This window comes from Grampus griseus (genome assembly GCF_964374135.1).
Source record: "Grampus griseus genome assembly, chromosome: 9".
NCBI classification, from domain to species: domain Eukaryota; kingdom Metazoa; phylum Chordata; class Mammalia; order Artiodactyla; family Delphinidae; genus Grampus; species Grampus griseus.
The window spans coordinates 82,269,437-82,289,980 of record NC_139003.1 but is presented as its reverse complement, the minus strand read 5'-3'; the positions used below and the strand labels follow the sequence as shown (position 1 = coordinate 82,289,980).

Here is a 20,544-nt window from a genome sequence, read left to right as displayed (position 1 = left end):
TGCTAATGTCATCGGGTGAGCTCAGCTAGTTCACTCATAGAGCCAGTGCTGACATGGCTCAAAGATGTAAAGTGGGTGACTTTTGTCCTCAGAGTATGGCAAGCCTTCCCTTTAATGGCTCTTGTCACCTTGGTAGCACACTAATCTCTCAATTGCCTATTCTGGTCCCCAGGAACACGTATTCTTACATGGCTCATTGAACTAATTTGTGCAGTAAATTTTCATGGAAAGCTTTCAGTGTGACAGGCTCTGTGCTAAACAAGGGTAAACTCACTAACGCTGGCAAAAAAAACTGAACCAAACCTCCAAGGCAATTGTATTACAATGTGACAAACCCCTAGGTGACATTAAGGCAATGGAATAGAATTCTCATTTGAGGTATCATCAAGAAGAGTAGAGTTGACATTTTTAGGTTCAGTGATTTATATCATCTCTCTGATCTTACAGATTCTTAACACTATAGCATACTATTGTGAAATAGATCTACAGTGGCTTCTGGCTTGTGGATTGGCATGCGTACAAAACCAACATACAGTTCATAACTGTTTTTTCCTGGTGACCCCAGACCTTGGTCTTTGTGACTTTAATCTAATCTCTGACTTGGGGTCCAACTCCCAGTATTTACATAACCATTTATTTTGTATGAGTCTTCTATGTTTCCCTTTGTTTTCATCAAGGCCTTTAGGACTGAAGATCCAAAATTATTTGCTGTCCAAATGGCAAAATGGTGATAAACATTGAAGCTGGGGGATGGTCATACAAGGTCGTTATACCCTTATTTCCACTTTTGAAAAGTTCAAGAGAAAGTCAAAAGACAAAGAAAACCATAATAGAAGTGACTTTCAGATATTGTGTATGAGAACCAGATGAGTATGAAATTGATGTTTAACTTTACAGGAAGAGAGAAGTTTAGAGAAAGACTCACAGGCCTAACTGTGCTACCTCTGTCTATCAAAAACCGCAAGGATTTCTGCTTTAAGAAGTTGTGTGCAGTCAAGTCTTTATATGAAAGACTGTCAGTCTCTAATCGTTTCTAAGTTTCCTTGATGGAGTGGTGTCATATAAATCTTGGTCAACAGGCCTTGGAATCTTAACTGCTAAATTCACCAGTTTCTATGTTGTGGTCATTGTTGTTAACTTACATTTAAAATTCTACAGGTCTGCATTTCTTTTTTAACATATCACTAATGTTAGGGACCAGATGTTTCCTCTAGATCAGGGTAGGGCTTCTTAGTTGCTTCCCTTGTTTTTCTTATAATATACGTCTTCCACGAGGTTGTTTTAGAGACATTACAGCGTAGAGTCCTTGAGCTGGAAGCTTGGAATAGTGTCTCAGGGACAAGGAAGGAAGCTCTAAGAGAAAAGTATGGTGGAAAAGGAAGGAAAAAAATGGAAGCAAGCACAGTGTATGGATGTACCAGATGAAGCTAAAAAAAAAAAAAAAAAAAATTCTCACAACTTGTTGAACTGTGATCTTAATGTAGAAGGAAAAAAAAACCTTACGGGGAAACATTCCAATCTGCTTTCTTAGGTTCCTTTAATATTCAGATAAACTTTTAATAATTTTCTTTTAGAATATGACTATTTCCATGGCTTAATGTTCTCATTGTGTCATTAAATTTTATATTATATATCATTTAGTGGGAAAAACAAAATACTGACAATGTCATTCACTATGCTTCTTTTGATGTAACTTTTGTTCCATGTGATCAAATAGAATATATGCACCATCAAAAGGCATTCAGGATTATACTGGCTGCTACAAAAACCAAGTTCCTCAGGTCCTGTAAGTTATTATCTTTCTGTTGCATTTTACAGTTGATAAAATTAACATTTAGAGAGGGTAAGTAGCCTATGCTCACACATCTCGAAGTGGGAGAACTGTACTCCCCTTATAAGCACTCCCAGATCTCCTGATTCAGAACTGTTTAATTTTCAAGGGATCCCATTAGTGAAAAGCACTTTTGTTTCCTTTGACAATAAAAGAAACATAGCAGTTAAAAATATATATTCCAGGTTTTTTTCCCCAGCTTTTCAAAAGTCTTCCACAGAAGATGTAAGTGAATCTCAACCTGGTTGTCATTTGATTTTCAAATGTGTTGAATGGTTGAGTGCTGAATTTTATCTAATCTCATTAGATAAAATTCAGTGGTGGTTACATAATGTTTTTGCCTAAAAAACTACGTTATTTCTTAAGAACCTATTAGATTTAGAAACAGGATATTTCCAAAAGAAAAAAATGACAAGACAGTATCTTTTTTTTTCTTTTTTAAAGTAGGTCTCATTGAAACTGTGATGAGGAACCATGTCACTAGGGAAAAAGAGTCATTAAATTTTGTTTGTTTTGCATACATGCCAGTTCACAACTCAGAGGAAACTGGATTTATTTTGCTATCAAGTAACTTTATAGACATATACACAGTATATAAACAGATTCTTAAAACGACTTTAAATACTCAAATATCTCTTTTGAAATGCATTTTAATAGGTGATAAATGAATTCAGGAGACCTATCTAGACTTCATTTTTAACCCCCAAACTGTACACAAGCTGATCATTTGAAGCACCATCTGAGTGTCGAGAAAGAAGAATGATTTTTCCAAGGTCCAAGACCTCATTGAAAGTATCCCACTCAGAAATCTGGGAAACCCTATTTGCCAATGGCATGAGCCTAAGCAAAGCATAAGATAAAGCTGAGATCAATATTCCAGGCAAAGCACCTATGAACACTACATCCAGTGATGAAGCTTAAAGTTAAAATCAGAGAAGTGTTCAGAGCTGGATGAGAGAACGTCATGAACACAGACTGGAAATGAGCAATGTCATGAACACAGACTAGAAATGAGGAAACAGACTGGAAATGAGCAATGTCATGAACACAGACTGGAAATGAGCAAACAGACTGGAAATGAGCAATGTCGAACACAGGTTGGAAAGGAGCCAACAGGTCTGAGTTTCACAGGCTGTCTGAGCTGAGCAGCAGAGTTCAGGTGCCAGTGATGCAGACTAATTTCTCCCATATTCTGAATGGAAATCTATGCTAGTGATTAGATGCAGTGATTTAGCAAAATTCTCTTTGGTGGGCTTCCCTGGTGGCGCAGTGGTTGAGAGTCCGCCTGGCGATGCAGGATACACGGGTTCGTGCCCCGGTCCGGAAGATCCCACATGCTACGGAGAGGCTGGGCCCGTGGGCCATGGCCGCTGGGCCTGCGCGTCCGGAGCCTGTGCTCCGCAGTGCGAGAGGCCACAGCAGTGAGAGGCCCGCGTACCACACACAAATTCTCTTTGCTTTCTGCTGTGCTCTTTTTCCATCAGAAATAATAACCTATGTTCTCAATGAAGGCCTCAGACCTCCTAACTGCCCCCCCACCTCCACCCCACACACAAATCAGACTATTTAAACTGGAAGTAAAAGGAAAGAAATTACATTATTGCATGTTCAACAATTTCTTAGCAGCTGCCTGCTGGAAGGTTTGTGGCAGTTACATCAGGCGTATCACATAAAGTTTATATTCAATAACTTCTAGTGTCTTCAGTCACTGAAAAATGCATGGTAGGTCCCCACTGAGTGTATTGCCACTCTCTGTGCTAGCTGTTGAAATATTATTTAGGGGAACATTAAAGAAAAAATATTCTCAGGTTTCAGAGTCATGTTGGGTGACAAAAAGTCACCCAAGGAAAAGTTGCAGGGATCCAGGGTTAAAAAACATACTAGTGATTCACATCCAATGCACAGCAGAATGAGCCATCATGGGAAGGATACATTAAGAAAACTGATAGGATCACAAAAAAATGGTTCCACAGTTCCATGGCTACAGGGGATCCATTTAGTTTTCAGACCTTTGACCTTTGCTCAAAAGATGACCTAGTTAGTCTTCTATGCTTTGGCCTTTATATTTTGTCTCTTTGGACTAACAGCCATGTAGTAAATCTACAGTCATTCCATAAAGTTTCCCATTTATATCTGTGCACTTTCAAATATAATTTGATGTGGCCTCCGTTCCGGCAGAATGATCACTGCTTCATTATGCCATTTTAACCACGATCAGCAATTGTAGACAACAGTGTCCTTTGAGTACTGTGTATAAGTTAGTCAATCTATCTATTTGTACTTGAAAAGGCAAAAATAAAAAAAAGCAAATAACTTCTAGAAAAAAAGCAAAATAAAAACCTCATCAGAGATACATGAAATAAAGAACAGAAAGCTGTTGCTGGTGTCATATACCCTTAAAGGTATCTTATCTACAAATGAACAGGCAAAAGTTAAAACTGAATTTAGCTCACGTCTTTCAGGAATGTATTACTGGAGTGCCGAAATTCGATAATAAACAAGTATGATCAGCAAACATACAGGCTTTCATTATCATCTAATAAAAGAGACTATTGTGATATGTTATGTAATTTTTAAACAGTTACTTGAACTTTACCTCATACAAAAATATAAAAACATCCTCTTATATAATATTATTATTAGGTCTTTAGGCTTTATGGCAAAACTGTTTCTTATACCCTTATAGTTATGACTGATTTCTGGCTACTTGTTGAGTCTCCAGCTGAATCATGGACAGGACCAGTGATATGACCTGAACTCAGTAATAAGGTACATAAACTTGACCTGGCTATCCCTTATCTCCCTCTAGTAGTAAGTTGTTACAAACTATTTACTAAAATAAAAATACTCTTTACATGTATGTAGGTGATACTCAGGAAATGGTGTGGCAAAGAATATTCAATTTATATGCTTAGAGTTCTAAGGTAAAAAACAGAAATTTGGTACTTGAATGCCAATATGTGATTAAGGAAATAGAATATCATGGAGAGTAATGGATCGCAAAATTTAGGATAATAATAACAGCAATATCAGGCCAGAAGGTAGTACAGGCATCTTGAATATCATTCTAATGTTCTTTATTACTGTCCTGAGATACTTATAATTTTCAAGGAGAATAATGGGAGTTAAAAATAGCAAAGAAAAAAAAAAGGAAAGCAAAGGGAATGTATGAGCCAAGATAATACAGAGATTAAATTCTACCAACTTCTTTCATAAATCTTTGATATCTCCACAGTCCCTGAATGGATACTTTGGCCAAGCATTGAACTGCTTCTGTGATCAGCAAACATACAGACTTTCTTTTCCTTTTTTTCCCCATTTAAAAATTATCTCCTACTTCTTGAGTTGGCAGAACGTCAGGCAAATTGATTGCCCGTCTATTTTCTGTACACAGCCCACATCTTTAAGGACCTCAGAATTTTTCTTAACACTGTGTGCCCTACCTAGAAGCCATTTTTTCCGCCTTTTCCACTTGTTCAAATCCTACTCATTTTCCAAAGCTTAACATAATGTGCTATCTCTGCATTTCCTTATCTCTCTCTGAGGTCTCAAAGCAAATTAGTTATGCATATCCTATGATTGTAAAACTAGCTACCTATCTATTACTGTAAAGCAGTTTTTCCAACCACTGATTTAAAATATTCATGGATTAACAATGATAAAGATGGTAAATGTGTCTATTTCTATTTCAATTTTAAAATCAAATTGAAATATAACTGCTTAAAAGAGGAAAAAAAAAGTTTGAGGTCTCAAACACTGTCAAATGAATACCCATTCAGTTTATCAAAACTGAACAATGCCAGCTGAAAGGAAGAGCTTTAAACTCTATTCAGTTTTAAACTACCATTATTCTTATTTTTAAAACTATTTTATAAATCATTGATTAAAGATATTGAGAGACCTAAGGGTATTGAAAACCAGAGGTGAAAGGAGAAGTAAGGAAGTTTGTATATCTGCAAATTTGCACCAACACCATCTTTATCAGGTTTGAAAAGTGCATTCAGGCAATTCACATTTCGATAAAGAAGAAAGAGTTGTGTCTGGAAATTCAAGATCAGTAACCAAAGAAAATATATGTGTCACATATATTTAATCTTTTACTTGTTAGGTACAAAAGCAAGACACGTCCAAATAGTGTTATTGATGTAGAAGTGTTTTCATAAAGCAGCCTCTAACCTCCTTTCTTATCTCATAATTAAGAAATTAAATAATTAATATAAATATAAAAAATAGTATGATATATTTAAAAAGTATGAAATACAAAAAGTCAAATATCAATTAAGGAAACCTTGTTTTTGTCCATATTTGATGACAAAAAATTGTTAAATTTCAGGTCATCTTTCACTATATATTTGGTACTGAAATACAATACATTAAAACTTTATGCATTAACAAATTAAGCTTCTTATTAATTATTTGGAGGTAAAATTTCCTTTTTTAGTAGGAAAAATCAAATTTAGTTTTCTATTATGGCTATATTAAAGAATACACAATCCTTAATAATTTCCTAATATAATTAGAAATCTGACTCTTCATTTCATTAAAAATGAATAAAATTTTTTAACATGACAGGCTATAGATATAACTATGAAAATGGGTCACAGGTCTGAAAAGGTTTGGAAATGTTAGTTGATAAATAAAAATAATTAAAAATTGAATATAACAAATTAATACTTTATATTCACTTAGAAATGTGATATATAAATAAATCAATAGATGAATAAATACATGAATTAGAAGGAGGAGGGAAGAGCAAGATTTGTTAGAGAAGAAATTGATTGTAAAGCCAGATAGACCTGGTTTGAATTTTTTAAACTGCCACTTATGAGCTATAGGTCCTTAGGAAAGATATCCCACCAAAAGTCTTTGAGCACAAGTTAATTATAAAAATAATAGATATGGCAGTTCCAGTAATATACCTACCTATGCAGTAGTCCTTATGCAAAGTTTTTATCCCATTCTTTTCTTGCTCTAGTTTGAGTGTAGTTTCAGCCTGCATGTGGTATACACATGGCTTCAACCTGTGTTGAAATGTTCAGGAGAAAGACACAAATCCTAGAAGTTAGTATTTCTTCCCAGCTTTCTTTTGTGTAATCCTCATTTATCCAAATTCAATTGCATTTTTTCCCACTGTTCTTTGATATCATCCATTACTTTCCTAGATGAGATGGAGGACTAAAAGACTAAGACTAATCTTTTAGTCCTCCATCTCATCTACCTTTTATAATACATTGTAACAAATAAAAAATTTATAAAATTCTATCTAATAAACAATAATCATTCATCTAATTAAGGGAGGGAATTAGATATTATCACCTAGATATTTTTCATAAGCTCAGATAATCTTCTTAATTTTCTCATGCCTAAACCTCAAAGTCAGCAGCACCATTCTAGTTTCTTCTGTTATATTTGGCTGGATAGATCTATGGATTGGCCAAGAGATAGTAGAAGTCTCAGTTCTCTCTGTTCTTCTCCATTATTTCCCACAAACATATCTGAGAATGCTGTTCTAAAAAGAGGAAATGGATTGAAGTTACATTTAAATGTTGACTATCAAATAACAAAATATATCTATAATGACTGGAATTTTAGGATCAAAAGTTTCATTAGAATAAGAACGTATGTCTTAAAATTATGCAGTATGAGAGACTCTACTGCTGGCTTTCACGTAGTCATCTGCCATGTTTTGAGAGGATCACATATAGCTAGGACCTGAAGGCAGCCTCTAGTAGCTGTGGACAACACCTAGTCAACAGTAAGCAAGGAAGCAGGAATCTCAGTCCTACAACCACAAGGAACTCACTTTCTCCAGCAAACATACGAGTGTAGAAGATGACCTCAAGCCTCAAATGAGAAAGTAGCCCAGCAGAAACTGTGTGAAACTGTGAGAAGAGAATTCAGCCACTCTATGCTCGAACTACATACAGAACTGTGAGATAATAAATGGGTGTTGCTTTAAGCCACTAAGTTTGTTATGAAGCAATAGAAAATTAATATGATAGCGTTTTTTGTTTTGTTTTTTTTTGTTGTTGCATTAATTCCCATTGTTTCTTATATCAAAACAAATAACCTGAAAGCTATTTCTGGGACTAAAGACTTTCCATTCCCCACAGAAATTCTTTCATGGAATTAAGGGTTCCATGTTAAATCTTAAACATTTTAGTTGCAGGTTAATGCCATAAATAAATATATAAAAATAGTTTATTCAGCTAGTCAGCAAATATTTCTGGTATGCCTTCTACATGTTGGGTACTCTTTTAAGCAATGTGGAATATGGCAGTGAACAAGAGAGTGAAAATTCCCTGGCCCCAAGGGCTTTACATCTTCATATAATATATATTAAAGATTTTAAAAATACCAAAGAAATATATGATAAAATCAAGTAGCATAATAAATGCAACAAAGTGGAGTTAGAAGATAGAGTATGATGAGAGATTGCTGTTTTAAATACATTGGACACTAGAGAGATAACATTTGAGCAGAGAAGCTGAATAAAGAGGGGGAACAGAACCAACACACAAATATCTGGGAGAAGAGGGTTTCAGGTCAAGGGAACAGCCGGTGGAAGGTCCAGAGGTAGGATGTGTTTTGACGTGTTCCAGAAAGGCCAGAGTGGTGTGAGCAGAGTGAATGAAGTAGAAGATAGTAAGAGATAAAGGTGGAGGAGAAGTCAATGGCCAACCATATGAGGTCTTTTAGATTCTGAACCTTTGAAGATATTTTCTACTTCTGAACCTTTTGTTAGAACTCTTTGATGACACTGTCCATTTTAATGTATATCTCTTTTAAAGATCTAGTAATCAAGTTATCTTAAAATTTGGTTCATGAAGAAATTTGATGCCTTCTGAAGGACTGCTAAGTTTTCTTTTATGATGAGAGTTTTAAAACACATAACAGTACCCTTGTGGTCATGGCTGCCAGGAGACACCAAGCTTGGGCTTGAGTGAACGAATGTTCCTCAGCTAAGGTTTTGGGTAAACTCATCTCCGCTCCTTCACGATTTTTTTTATTTGTCTCACATCTTCATTAATTTTCTGTCATTTATTGTTGCTTTAAATACCTTTTGGAAATAGGTATAATACAAAAAAGACCAAATCTGCCAATCAGAGATCTTTCTATCTAAAACTATGATTCATATGACATCCATTTATTAAACAATTGGTTAGTATTTAGAGACTATGGACTAAATTAAATGAATAAGCCCTCGATTCCATCAAAGAGATAAATTTGTATGCTAAGTATAATAAAATAAGATTTAAACTTACAGGGAATTAAAGTCTCATATATAACACTCTGGGCGGTCAGTTCATGAAGAGCTTTTGTTGGCTAAGGGGAATTGAAGAAGAAATCACAGAGAGGAGGAGCTTAAAGGAAGACTCCTGCTGAATATGGTAAGACTCATTATACACTGAACAGTACTAAATGGTGTCATTCACATTGTATACGTGATATATATATATGTGATGTATTATATATGATATAATATATGTACATATATAATGGCAATTTTCTTGTAGGGTACTTCAAAGTATTTTGAAGAAGTGGTTCCTTTCATTTGCACAAAGTAACCACATAGGCCAATAGTAGCACAAACAGTAATTTTTAAACATGAAAGTATCCATTAATTCCAGTTCAATTTGTCTGGGATGAAGAATGAACATGTTATGTTTTTTAAAGCTTTCAGTGTCCACACCATGTTAAGGATCATTGAATTTGGAGAGTAACATTTAGGTAGAGAATTGAAAATTCTAGATAGAGGAAATATTTAAAGCAGTGGAAAATGCAAGAAAAAATGCAGAGAATATTTCATTGAAGAATAGACTTCATGCAGGAATAGGAATAATAGTTGAGAAACTTCTGTGCTGGTCTAAGGAGTTTAAAGTTCATTCTCTAGGAAATGGGTACTATTAATGTTTTATTTTAAATAAATAAATCATAAAATCAAATTTGGGTTTTAGAAAGATTACCCTGAAAGCAGTGAGAAGGATAAATGAGAGGGGAGTATTTCTGCATGCAGAAAAATCGATCAGGAGACCATGGTAATGGTTAAAGGTAGGTGGTGATTGAAACCTGACTTAAGTAGAGGCAGTGAAAACAAAACACAGGAGACAAATGGAAAATATATGGTGAGGTTAGAGTTGTTAGGAATTGGAAGATGATTGGGTGTATGGGGAACAGTTTTAGGCTGGGTAACAGGAGGTATGGTGATGTAATTTTACAGAGATGAAGAACACAGATGTAGAGGTAGGAAAGGGGAGTTGTGTTTACGGCAGCAGGGTAGAGATGTGCACGGAAGGTTGACGTGCAGTTATATCACAGTGAGTCAATCAAAACACGGTGTTTAAGAGCTTAAGACCTGGAGCCATGGAGATCTGGGCCCAAATCTGGCTACTTGGAGCACTGTAACAGTGAAGTAAGTTATTTAGCTTTACTAAACTTTCATTTGAATGTGTAAAATGGTAAATGTTAGTTTTATATCCAGAATTTTGAAAAAGTGAGTTAATAGAGACACTTTACTGGTGTATAGAGAATTCTCAAAAATGCTAAGTAAATTTACTATTAGGGTAGAATTTAGGGGTAAAAAATAGATTTGGGGATTAACTGTGCAGAGGTGCTAAATTGAGCCCATAGAGTAGCATACATTGCCCAGGAAGAGAAGGTACAGGAAGAAGAGAATGGATAGGACTAGAACACAGAAGATACCTATTTTGAGAATGCAGATAGAGCAAGGGGAACACAAAAATGGACAGGGAAAGGACAATCAAGAACATGGTATGAAGAATTTATGCAGAAATAGAGGAATCCTATTTGAAGTATGATCTAAGGGCTGGAAATCTTGGTTCTAGAGCTTTGTTAGTACGTTTTGATTGGTCTCAGTATCCTTCTACTTAATCTTCCCCTGTCTCTCCCAAAGAAAACAGAGCTACAGCACACTAGATAGTGTTTTGTACAATTGCTTACCAAAAAAGTACATAAGAACTGCCTGATTATTAGCTGATTATCACGTGATAACATCAAAACAAAATTTCATAAACAGAAAGTGCTACAACATGTAAGTAATAATTATAAAAAACCAAAGCTCTGTGTCTGATTTAAAAACCAGTGGGACATCTGCTTGGTTGCTACCATAATTGGCCACCAGCCTGTTGTTTTGTTGTACTAGAAGGACTTTATGTCCTGTGGATGTTACTTGCTCCTGGTCCAGGGGGACTCAAGTTTCCATTAGATTACAAGCTTTATACACAGAGCCAGATGTGTGCAAGACTCTTGCACAATTTCTAAGTCACTTAAAATTTTTTTGCTTTTAGTATTAGGTTCATTCAGTTTCCTTTAGTCCTTCCTCCATGAGAATTAATCATCTCCCTGGACTTCCAGTCTCTAAGGTGTCACTTGTGTTGTGACTCTCCCTGTGACTCTCCTTGTGAAAGCTTGGTAGGATAACCCAAACAAAAAAGATAAATTGACATTGCAGTAAGCGTTCACTCCTGTTCACATTGTACTCAGTTCCACTCAGTCATTCATTTATATAATCTGTCATTCAAGAAATGTTGTTTCAGCACCAGCTGAAATATGCCAGTCATTGAGCTAGATGTGTTCTCATATGTTAACTGAAGAGTAAGTGTTCATGTTAGGGTGTAGAATAATTTCTAGAATAGCTGCAATTTAAACAGTTTATCAATTACTCTTTTTCCCCTTTCCTCACATACCACAACAGCAAACTCCGTTGATTTTACCTTCTAAATATTTCACAAATCCATGTTTTTTTCTCCATTTTTTTCAATCATTTTAGGACGTTACTATTAAAGTCAGTAATAGTTGCCTTGATGGTTTCCCCACATCCATCCTTACCTCTCTTTAGTCCATTAACCATGAAGCTATCAGAGAGCTTGTTTTTAAATGTTATTCAGATCCAATCATGTATCTCTCTTGATTAAAATTTTTCAAAGGCTTCCCATTGTTCTTAGGATAAATCCCTACAAATCCCTATGACATCTGGTTCTTCCCCAGCTCTTCTGCCTCATCTCATATTACTCTTCCCTGCCCTCTTTCATCCAGTCACATTGGTCTTCTACCATGCTCCTTCCTGACCATGGCAGCCTCCTTAGAGTTGCTGGACCCCTACCTTTGAATGCTTTCCTAATTCTTTGCCACTTAAAAGCAACTCATTTTTAGATATTTCTGTGTGTGTGTGTGTATGATATATATGATATACATATAAATATATTATATGTCAGTATTTATATATGGTTGAACTAAATGGTAAATAAAGAGCCAAAGTTAATGCTCTCAAGTATCTTATTGTTTAGACAAGCAGTATTTAAGACATCTTAGTATATTATAATAAACTGAGATAAACAAGGATATTTTTTGAAGGAATTTACACTGTGATAAGCTGAGAGGTCAGAGAGAATTCCCTAATATATCTATATATAGGCTTCCCTGTATAATATGTATATTTATATACATATATATAAACAATATCTGCATATATCCATATAGACATATACACACATACGCACATATAAACAAATGCATGCAATAGATGTATACATATATGCACGGGTATATACATATATAAACAAATACAGTGTATATATACATATATGCACACATATATATACATTCAAATGTATATGTATATTAGGGAAAACTCTCTGATCTTTTAGCTTAGCTTATCACAATAAAACTTTCCTTCATTATTTATCCCACTTTATGATAATCCATTATGATTTGTGAAATACTGCTTGTCTCCCTTCACTAAACAATAAGATACTGAGAGGACAAACTTTGGCCCTTTATTCACCATTTTTTCTCAAAGGAGTAGCACAATGCCATACACATAAACAGAATCTCAAAGTGTTTTGCTGTTTGATGGATGAATGATTAAATGATCAACCATCCACCCTAGAAGGGAAGAATGTTGCTTTGGAGCTATAATATTTCATTGCAAATTATATTTTTAATTAATTTTTATTAGAGTATCCTTTACACTGCAAATTATTGGTAAGGCTTTTACAACTAATGAAGATGACACTGGAAGGGAGAAAAAAATAAAGATACACAACTGAGCAGTAATTTTAGATGTCAAAGACAAGAGCACCACTCCATTAGATCATTTTTATTAGTATAGATTTCCATCAATCCTCATTACTTTTGTTTTTTTAAAAAAATTATTTATTTATTTTTGGCTGTGCTGGGTCTTCGTTGTTGCACGTGGGCTTTCTCTAGTTGCCTCGAGTGGGGGTTACTCGTCGTTGCGGTGTGCAGGCTTCTCATTGTGGTGGCTTCTCTTGTTGCGGAGCACAGGCTCTAGGTGCACAGGCTTCAGTAGTTGTGGCACGCGGGATCCAGAGCACAGGCTCAGTAGTTGTGGCACATGGGCTTAATTGCTCCGCGGCATGTGGGATCTTCCCAGACCAGGGCTTGAACTCATGTCCCCTGCATTGGCAGGCAGATTCTTAACCACTGCACCACCAGGGAAGTCCCAATCCTCATTACTTTGGATGACAAACATAAAGCCAGCACTCGCCTCTAAAGTCAGCTTTGAGAGGAAATGGTGGTAAAACATTTACCTCAAGCTGATGTTTGGAATAAAGACATTTCACACATGTATAGATTTGAGGAGAGCAACGTAAGCAGAGAAGATTAATATTAAGACTTTTTCTCCATTGTATATTCTTTTCTCCTTTGTCACAGATTAGGTAAATCTGAAAGAGGAAAACAAATATCGTATATTAACACATATATGTGGAATCTAGAAAAATGGTACAGATGAACTTATTTGCAGGAATAGAGACACAGACGTAGAGAATGGACGTGTGGACATGGAGGGGGGTAAGGGTGGTGGGATGAATTGGGAGATTGGAATTGACATACATACACTACCATGTGAAAAACAGATAGCTAGTGGGAACCTGCGGTATATAGCACAGGGAGCTCAGCTCTGTGCTCTGTGGTGACCTAGATGGGTGGGATCGGGGGAGGTGGGAGGTCCAAGAGGGAGTGGATATATGTGTACATATAGCTTATTCACTTTGTTGTACAGCAGAAACTAAACACAATATTGTAAAGCAACTATACCACAATTTTAAAAAAAAAAGACTTTTCTCTAGCTTTTCTGCAAGAAAATGGTCCTTACAAAGAATGTCTGAGTGAAATTATTTATTCCATGCTAACATGGGAAAGCTAACAGACAAACAGAAAAACCTAGAAAGAAGGGTGTGTTACTAGAATCAGTGAAAAATTAGTCCTGAAAATGTCTTTCAGATCCTAAATATATACTTTACACAAGCTGATGATAATCCAAGGGCGTTTTTCAAATGTGTTTTTCCTAAAAACAAGTTAGCAAGGTTCACATGTTAAAGTATATTGGTGAATATTCTCATTGTTTTCAAGTGTGTACAGGGGTTTATGCCAAAATCTCCTAAGGCCACAACCATTCCTTCCCTGTTATGTTACAGAACCAGGGACTCAAGAACAGATTGCTGTTAACACTTATACAGTGGACAGGAATATAAACAATGGGGTGAATCTCTGATTTAAAACTTGAATTTTTCTGAAGGGAATTTTTTTTTTTTTTTTTTTGGCTGCTTTGGGTCTTCGTTGCTGTGCATGGGCTTTCTCTAGTTGCGGCGAGTGGGGGCTGCTCATTGTGGTGGCTTCTCTTTGTTGCAGAGCATGGGCTCTAGGCGCGTGGGCTTCAGTAGTTGTGGCACGTGGGCTCAGTAGCTGTGGATCGCGGGCTCTAGAGCGCAGGCTCAGTAGCTGTGGCACACGGGCTTAGTTGCTCTGCAGCATGTGGGATCTTCCCGGACCAGGGCTTGAACCCATGTCCCCTGCATCGGCAGGCAGATTCTTAACCACTGCACCACCAGGGAAGTCCTGAAGGGAATTTTTTAAAAGCATCATATTATTCATTGAAAAGGCCTAAACATGTTCCGCAGGACATAGTACTTAGGGGTGAAGTCATTGCTGGTAATAGTATTTGATGAAGCGCCCTAGGTGGTGCTGGTCAGATGGAGAAGAGATATCTGAAAGAGAGATGGCCCCTGAGGGCGTCAGGGAAAGAGGATCTGGGGGTTGGGGCAAGGAAGGACAGAAAATATGATTGTGACTACTGCCACTGTAACCATGATGCTAAGTGTAGGGATGGATTCATTTGATTGCTGTTCTGAGAAAAAAATTTCACATAGAAAGGGGACATTTCGCAATAATGTCCTGTGAAGAACATACTATCGACAGCTGGCAAAAGCTGCTGTTGGCAGCAGGACTGTTGGTTCAACTTTCATGCCTTACAGTTTATGGCACTCATCGTGCAATAAAAACCGGAAGAGGCTTTGAGTTTGCCTAGTTTAATACTTTAGGTTCATAAACACTTGAAAGGCAACGAATTTGGGATGAAAAAGTCCTAGGTTTAATTAACATCCTGTGATGAAATGTTGAATTTTGAAGATAGTTGCTGAAGAATGCCGATTCTTTGGTTGAAGAGGGTCAGAGGTCTTGTCGGAGTTAGTTACCCTAGAGCCCAGTTATTTTATTTTATTTTTTTTTATTTTTATTTTTTGCGGTACGCGGACCTCTCACTGCTGTGGCCTCTCCCTGTGCGGAGCACAGGCTCCGGATGCACAGGCTCAGCGGCCATGGCTCACGGGCCCAGCCGCTCCGCGGCACGTGGGATCTTCCCGGAACGGGGCACAAACCCGCGTCCCCTGCATCGGCAGGCGGACTCTGAACCACGGCGCCACCAGGGAAGCCCAAGCCCAGTTATTTTTTATCTCAATCCATCACTATTCTTCCCTCTCCCTCACCACCCACGCTTCAGAAGTCAATGCCAGCAGGGAATTAAAAATTTAATGATAATGAATACATAACTCATAGAAAGGATATTCCACATTTCCTATTCTTATTTATAGGACATAATCCACATTCAAAGATAATGGTGAGTCAGGTGTGGGCATGCTATGATATTTATTGTGATTCATAGAAAGTGTGTGTGATCCTGAGTTTGCAGAATTTGTGGTTTGTCCTTTGACCTCTTTGATAAAACATTTTGTTTAACAAGTTCCTAGCTCAAGTAATAGCAAAACTTTTTATACATATAGAACATATTTTTTTCCTATAAAGAAAGGGGTCACGTTCTGTGATAGATGAGAACCTGGCCTTCCCTCTCATGCCAAAATCTCTCTGATCTCCTGACCTCACCAGCTGACTCCTTGCCACCTGGATGTCACTCCCCTATGCCAGTTATCCACCCTCCGACTGCCAAACATGATATTAATGGCTGAGAAGGGGCCATGAGACTGACCCTCAAGGCTCTGGTAGGTCAAACTCTGTTTATGCAAACTGACAAGGACAAGTTGAGAAAAGTAAATGCAAGAGATGAGAAATATCTCTGGTAGTAAGGTTGTGCCTTACAGATCTTTGATCTTTTCCTTGTGTTAGGGACATAATGCTTCTGGGGATTTCCTGGTGTCATAGCAATACTCCATAGGGACCATTTCTGTACTTTTCTTAACTTTGTTTGAAAAAAATTAAAGCAGCCTTGGCATTCATTACTCATAGGATGGTTAATCTGACAGATAATGTGTGGATGAAATTCCTTTTTCACCTATAACTATATTTTAGGGTGGGAAAGAAACATGCTTTCAGTCAAAACTGTATGAGTTAGACTCTCATATGAACTACTTATTAGGCATGTGTCCATTGTCAATATTTATCCTTTTGAGTTTGTTTTCTTTTCTGTAAACATTTGGACCTAAAAATATTAACTTGATTTGAAAGGATTTTTGGGGATTAGGAAAAGAGAATGAGATTGTACAATATTTCATTTAGCAAAGTACCAAGCATGTAGACAGTGCTCAGTGCATGGGATCTAGTATCAAGATATGAAAATACAAGGTTTGGTAATTTGAAAAAAGTCATTCTCTTTCCTGGGATGATAGATAATACAGTAGGTAAGATCAGTTCATTTAGAAAGTGGTAACTCCCAAATCCATCATTTTTCTCTAATGCCATTCTGTAAAGACAGTATTAACTGAAAATAATTAATACCTCAAAATCTCAGGAAAGCAGCATGACTTTTCTAGTTTCTCTAGTCACTTTGTTCTAATGTATTATTATAGATCCTTAATGTATGAGTCCCAGGAAGTGACTTATTGTTAGAAATCTTGCCATTATAGCTTCAGGGTAATAACTTTAATCGTGGAGTCTGCTCAGGCTGAGGGTAGAGCCTTATTCATATGCTTACCAACAGGACTAAGCAAAATTCAATTTAAATCTACTACATTATACACCTATACCAAAAGATTAACTTAAAACGAAGCACGATGGCAATGCGTGACGCTTTCTGCCTTGTTAACTGAGGCAAACCAAAATGGACCAAATTACTACTTAACCTATGTAGGATAAAAAATACTAGAAAGTTTACCAAATAGATATTCACGTTTCAAGGACTCATCTGCAAAATTTCCCCCCAAAAGTTTGTTGAATAAATATTTAATATTCACTATTATGTTTTTTTCATACTTCATCAAGGAAAATTCAAACCTATCACAGCAAATGCTAATCATAGAGGGAAGCAAATTGATTAAGATTGATGATCTGAATTCCCATGTTTCATAAGCAAAGCAGCTATATGTTAAGGGGCATAACAGGTTTTAAAAGGAAAAGGATTAAGGGTTTTATTTTCCTCACCTGAGGCACAAAATGAGTGAGATTTTTTTTTTTCAAGTTAATTTTCATTTCATCTGGCTCAGGTGTCAGGGATCTATATTTATCTCGGTTTAGGCATGCGTCTGAAGCACTGGAAGTCTCAGGATGTCAATGGCTTTCACATGTCAGGATAACCTTAAATACAGAGGAGTCGTCAGGACCCTGAGCCTCATTTCTGAGTTCTCAGCTACTGTGCTGTGGAAATCATGTGTTTATTTTCTGCATCTCCTCCTACAAGAGTCACTCTGAAGCCAGTTTTAAGATCCTACCTCTGGGCAAGCAAGCGCCTCTAGAAGTTGGTGAGCACAATTATTTGTTTAGGGGTGTGGCTATAAATGTCTTTGTAGTTGATGGACTATCATCTAGTAAGTATTAGTAATTGTTATTTCTAACTCCTTAAGAAGATAAACATTAACTGGTATAATTAGTTTATGATGCTTCTTTTAACAGAGTTATAAACTTTCAACTAAATGGACAGACTTAACACAAATGTTTCATTTCCACTAGTCTCTCAATTCATCGTATGAAATTCCATTTGCATATTTTCATACCTTTTATTTAGAAAATATCAGAAACTTGAACTAATTATTTTAAAAAGTACAATTTTAGTGGAAATTTTTCTTCCTTCAGATTCTCTTAGTTGATCTGGCATGTCCTAATCTAAACTGATTTCTTATTTTATTTCAATTTCTGTGCATCTTCTTTTAAAAATGTTACTCTTTTGAAAAGGATGCTCTAAAATTCTGACCAGTTCAATTTTTTGCTTCCAAACTGGAAAAACATGTTTTAAATGAGACTAGAAGTTGAATGACCTGTGTTCATGGGAGCTAAAAATGTTTTTTGGTGTGTTGTCAAGACTGATAATTTAAAAGACTCAATCCTTTTTACAAACTGACTCCTAGAAGGAAAAAAAAATCATTCCATACATAAGCTTATTGATCACTAGTGATCACAGAAATTGTATTGACTGTGGGCACCTGATATTTGAGGGGAGGGGATTTTGTTACATAGAAGAATTTTTGTTACATGGTATGTTTCATACAATGGCTATATAAGACCAGGAAACCCTTCAAAGAATGCTAGAGTAATGACTTACTCAGACAGGAAACTTAAGGATATACTTATTTAGAGACAAAATTAAGTGCTGATACAAAAAAAAGCAGTCCCCTCTGACTCTCTATGCTATGCTACGAAGTCTGAGAAATGAATTGGACAGGTTTCTTTACCTTTAAAGAAGGTCATTTCCTTTTATTCTTTGGAGAATGGTTTCTTGGAGCTGTGCTGAATTCAGGGGAAAGCATTCTAGACTGATACTTATAAAAGTATTAACTTTTGTTCACTTCCTGTGAGAGAATTCAGAACTCAGGTAGGATCAGGATCAGATGAAGAGAAATAGGCAACCCGTCTTGTTCTCAGGTATACCTGACTAAGTAATAGAAGTGCGATTTGTGGGGCAATATATGAGACTCCTGCAATCCTGACAAGGGGAAAGGAGAGATATTTTCAGATGACGTACAACACAAACTGTAATTATTTGGAATAGGATCATTTTGTAAAGGACAATCAGGACTTTGCAATGAACTGTTCCCAGAGTTTCAGAAAGAAAACCAACACCTGACGATAATAAAATGATTTTCACCTGGGAAAAGAAGGTTAGCTCCTGAACTCAGAAGAATCATTGTTAGGAAAAAAAAAAGAAAAGGAAAAAGCAAAAGGCTTTAAAGTGCTAACAAATTAGTGAGACTGCAGAGTGGACCAATGAAATGGAAGAATATATTTTTCTTAGAGCGAAAAAATACAGAGTAATATATTGCTGTTGATGTGACTAAGGCTAGTTTTGCTTTTAGCACAGATTGCTGATTGAGATTACTAATTAAGGAATTTAATAGTGTTTACAATCGAAGCTTCACAGTTGAATTCTTTGAAAAAAATTCATAAAATTTTGAAATGAAAAAGAAATGCTTTAAAATGAAAAGTGTTTTTTATTGGTCAGTTGTTTATATGTTTTGATGCTTTTGGATGAAAATTGAAAAGTGTGTCTCCACTTTACTACAACCTAAAAGATCTGGAGTAAGAAGCAGGGCGGTGCTGGTGGAGGAGGGATGCTATTTCCATATCAGGTTCCTGGAATCAGAAATAATGCCTAATCCAAAACGATTCTCTCAGTCACAAACAATGAATTGTCAGGAAAAGGAAATAGTCTAAAGCTAGCTTCAGTGCCCAGGGAATAAAAAGAGAAATATAGTTCAGTAAATAGTTTTACTGTTTCGTGTGTTTTATGTTGAAGTATAGGTATTGGCTAAGCCACTGGAAACTTTTTTCCATTACAAAGGGCAGTTAGTAGGTATGCCAGTGATTCCACAATGAACTTTCCAGCCATTTCTTTATGGAGAAGGGTAAGGTGAATTCTGCTTTGTGTCTTCTGACAAATTTAGTCGTGTGGAGAATAAATAACACTTTTAAATCGGTGCTTGATAGTACACTGTTAATAGTTTAAGATGTTTTGAAATATACCCAGAGACCTTTGTCACACAAACACTAGCATCTGAAGGAGGAAATGACAGAAAACTGGCAAACATTCTGGAGGGGACATAGCAGACAGCTTGGCTACAGTCACCAAGGTCTCCAGAGTGTGCTCGTAATAGAAAAGCATTGTTCACCCTTCAGTGTTTGTGAAGTTTAAAAGTGGAATGAGAACAGTTTTAAAAATGATTAGTTTGATCTCTTAATGTTGGTTTTTTTCTTATTAAATCTTCCAAACTTATATCTTACATTTCTCCCACTTTAATTTTTAGGAAATCAAAAGGGATAGTAGTAGTCATGAGAACGCAGTCTTACTGAAATTCATTTGGAGGCTCACTTTGTTCTATGTGGAACTTCATCATTACTCTATTTGAAATGTAACAGATGCTATTGTAAGGGGTCTTTCTTGTGTCTCACTATAGGAAGCTTTAGAAATAAAGTAATAAAAGGTTATTCAGTACAGTGAGCCCAAAGCATGG

At 36.3% G+C, this 20,544-nt stretch overlaps 1 protein-coding gene across 4 annotated transcripts in view; it reads left to right on the top strand.

Annotated features, from left to right (window-relative positions):
* Positions 1-10,121: 10,121 nt before the first annotated feature.
* The window catches only part of LOC309827046 (platelet glycoprotein 4), an 85,995-nt gene continuing 75,572 nt past the window's right edge, over positions 10,122-20,544 (top strand). For 2 of the 4 annotated variants that reach the window (XM_082661529.1, XM_082661533.1), the window contains exon 1: positions 17,620-17,841. The gene's annotated coding sequence lies outside the window, so the exon portion shown is untranslated. Of the gene's footprint in view, positions 10,245-17,619; positions 17,842-20,544 lie in introns of those variants that run through there. The other 2 variants (XM_082661532.1, XM_082661534.1) reach the window with 2 other exon arrangements.